Source organism: Lucilia cuprina, chromosome 2 (genome assembly GCF_022045245.1).
Source record: "Lucilia cuprina isolate Lc7/37 chromosome 2, ASM2204524v1, whole genome shotgun sequence".
Classification (NCBI taxonomy): Eukaryota; Metazoa; Arthropoda; class Insecta; order Diptera; family Calliphoridae; genus Lucilia; species Lucilia cuprina.
The window spans coordinates 65,343,706-65,347,754 of NC_060950.1; positions in this window are offsets into that span (position 1 = coordinate 65,343,706).

Consider the following 4,049-nt stretch of genomic DNA (forward strand, 5'->3'; position numbering starts at 1 on the left):
AAAAAACCTTAAATTGACTTAGTTTAGTTAAAATCCCTAAACACTTAATATTTTAGTTAAAAATCTTAATTTTTATATATTTTTTGTTAAACAACTGTTTACACTAAAAACATTTACTTTTTTTTAAATTAGTTAAATATTTATTTTTTTTAATTATTTTTTCTTTAAAATTCCGGTAGACTTTTCACTGCACCAGTTGTATTTGATTTCCTTTTTTGAAAAATAATTACTTAAAGTAAATTATCTCCCAAAATTAAACATTTAAAAAAAAACCTCACTTTTAAAATTTAAATATGTTTTTCTTAACTTTTGTGCACGCATTTTAATTCCTTTAAAAATAAAAATAAAATTTTTTCTTATAAGAAATTTTTAATATTTTATATAAATATAATATTAAACACATATATGTCATAAATTAAAAAAAATTAATTTACTAAAAACTAATTTCTAAAAAATTAAATTATTGGCAAAAGAAATGAAAACAGAATAAAAAACAATTTAAATGCAAAAACTGTTAAAAAGTCTTTAGGGTGCCTCATCAACATCACGCCCATGCTGAACTCGTAGCTCACGCTCTCAATTGGTTGTTTGCCCTTTGAAGCGATTGAGTGGTTTACTATCTTATTGTTCACCAGATCTTCAACCTTACGCTTTTGGTCTATTGAAATTTAGCCTGTTGGATTACCGGCATCATAAACTCCATAGCAGAGATCGTCCCAGAGTCTTTTACTGGCAACTTTGGCGTAAGATGGCGACTCTTTTTCTTTTTCACTGTCTAGCCTCTCTTTCTTCGCTTTTCGAGGCTTCATTTGAGTTAACCGTAACTTCGAGGTTGACTTCGCCAACGTGGTGGTCTTCGGAATATCTTTCTTGGCGTTGTCACCCTTAATTTCAGGATTCTGACTTGAGGTTCCTTTGAGTAAAGTATGATTTGGCTTCGACTGTGTATCAGAAGACGGTTTATTTTCAGTTGTCAACTCTTCAAGAGGTGTGACCTGATTTGTCTCAGATCTTTTGATAAAGTCCGGCCTAGCTTTCTTAGGTTGTCATGTACTTCTATGTTGAAAAGTACTTTTTTGTAGAGCAAAAGTAATGAAACGCAATGAGCTATCTTGCGCTCTCTCTCTCTCTCTTTCACACAATCAAAATATGAAGAAATTCAGTGAGATAACTATTTTTGTTTACTCTCTGCCTTTCGATGATCTTAAGTAAGTTATCGCTAGAATACGAGGGCTAGCTAAAAGTACTTTTTTGTATATGAAAAGCATTGATACGCAATGAGCTCTCTCTTTTACACAATCAAAATACTAAGAAATTCTGTGAGAGAACTATTTGCTTTACTCTCTGCCTTGCGCTGATCTAAAGCAAACAATCATTTGAATACGAGCGCTACCTTTTATAGATCATTAAATACTTCTATGTTGGAAGTACTTTTTTGTATAGTAATGAAATGCATTGAGCACTCTTTCACTCTCTCTCTCTCTCAATTAGACAATCAAAATATGAAAAAATTTAGTGTGAGAACTATTTGCTTTACTCTCTGCCTTGCGCTGATCTAAAGCAAGCAATCATTGTAATACGAGCGCTAGCTTTTAAAGATCGTTAAGTACTTCTATATAAAAAAGTACTTTTTCATATATCAAAAGCAGAGAAGCGCTATGAACTCTTTTGAACACTCTCTTTCTCTCTCTTTTACACAATAAAAATTCAAAAAAATTCAGTGTGAGAACTTTTTGCTTTACTCTCTGCCTTTCGCTGATCTAAAGCAAGCAATCAATAGAATACGAGAGCAAGTTTTCTTAGATCGTTAAGTACTTATATGTGAAAAAGTATCACTATATATCGAAAGCAGTGAAACGCAATGAAATCTCTTGTACTCTTTTTCTCTTTCGCACAATCAAAATATGAAGAAATTCAGCGAGAGAATTCTCTGCCTTTCGCTGATTTAAAGCAAACAATCAATAGAATATAAGGGCTAGTTTTCTTAGATCGTTAAGTAGTTGTCTATCTCTCTCTCTTTTAAAAACTCAAAATATGAAGAAATTCAGTTAGAGAACTATGCTCGTTAAAATCTACATTTCGGGATAAGTTCTGATGCTATTGCTGAATGACAACAGATACCCAACAGAGAAGTGAGAGAGGGACTAATAGTAGGAAATGAGTTGGTATTGCATGTATATTTTGCAGGGTCTTGTTAGCCTTTATACGTAGTGTAAGTGTGCCTGATGTTGTTATCTATGAGTGTGTAACTACTCGTACTTTTCTAGAAATAATTTCATCGAAGCAGAGAACCACATAATCTGGTGCTACGGATGGGCATTGGCCCACAGAACTATGTCCTTTTTGGTCAGTTGGTTGTGATTCTTTTGAGAACTATGTAATCGTTGTGGTTTGAACCACACTGGTGCTGTTACTGAATGACAACAGATACTTAATAGAGGAGTGACTGTGGGACTAAGCGTTGATATTAAATGAATATGATACAGGGTCTTGTCAGCCTGTATACGTAGAGTAAGCGTGTAATATGTTTTCCTCTATGAGTGTGTCGGAAGAATGAGAATTGTTGTGAGTTGTATGATGTGGATGAAAAGTATCTAACAAAGTCTTCGGCATATTAGATGGATTCGTACTTTGGTCTATCGGTATCTAGAGATGTGTTGTTGCGCTTCAACAAAGGCCTTATGCGTGGTTGTAAAGTAGTAGGACAGCAATGTTAGAAGTTTTGATAGCTCAAGTCTTTGAGCAAAGTGCACTGAAATTCCATGTATAAAAATTGCCACTGGCGTCTAAGAAGCACAAAAGCAGTGGTTCACATGGGTGTTCATGTAAAGCACTTTCACATTCATTTGCTGGAGAAGACCGTTAATGTTCGTTTAGATTTCGTCAAGATCTGAGAAGGATCTTGTGAGCCTTTATACCTAGAGTAAGTGTGTCGAATGTTGTTCTCTATGAGTGCATCGGATAAATAAGAATTGTGCAGGGATGTATGAAGATGGCTGAAAGGCATCTAAGATATGTAATACCATTGATTTGATCTTGCTTTTTGCGATATGTTCAAAGAAAACTTTGTTAATGCCAGATTTTTATCTCTGTGAGTAAGAACAAAGTCTTCGGCTTATATGATGGAGTCATACTTCGGTGCTGTTGATGACTCAACAGAGATCTTTCCAGAGATTTTTTAGCTCAAGGACTTGAGCAAAGTGCACGAAAATTCCTTATACGTGAGAAGCACAGAAGCTCACCCAGTGATTAACGTGGGTGTTCACGTTAAGAACTTCAGCACTCTTTTGCTGGAGAAGATAGTTTTGTTTCTTTATGTTCGATCAGATTTCGTCAACATCTAAGAAGTAGTAGAGATCTTTGCAACGGATTTCAGACAAGTTGTATCAGAACTTCAGCTACTTTAAAGAACTTTAGGAAAAAACAGTTTTTGTATATAAATTGTTTTGAAAAAAAATAAACTAAAACTAATTAAAATCCTTAAATAATTGTTAAAATAATCAATTTACTTACTTAAAAGTTAAACAATATAATACGTTTTCTTTGTGGTATTTAAATAAATATTTTGTTGAAAATGTTTTTTATATTATTCTATCCAATCTCCTTCTCTCTCTAATTGTAATTATTAAGCCACTTTTTAAAATAAATATTATTGACATATATATTAAATATTTAACAAGCCAAAATAAAAGTATAAACTTTTTGAAAAACAATAAAAAACATTCTAATTAATTAAAAATGTATATATAATTTTTTTCCTATTTTTTATAAATATCTTTTCTTTTTTTTCTCTATACTTTTTTTCGTCACTTTTACTAAACTCTTCAAAAATAAACTAACAACCACCAACAAAAAACTTTCCTCAATGCAACTTTAACAAAATGAAACTTTTTCTACTCTAAATACTTACAATTTTTACTTCACTTCACTTTCTTAACACTTAACCCATAAATAACTAAAATTTGATTTTCTTAATTCGTTTCATTTTATTAACAATTAAAAATTCAATATTTTATTAAAAAATCCAAAAAAAATTATTTAAAAACCAT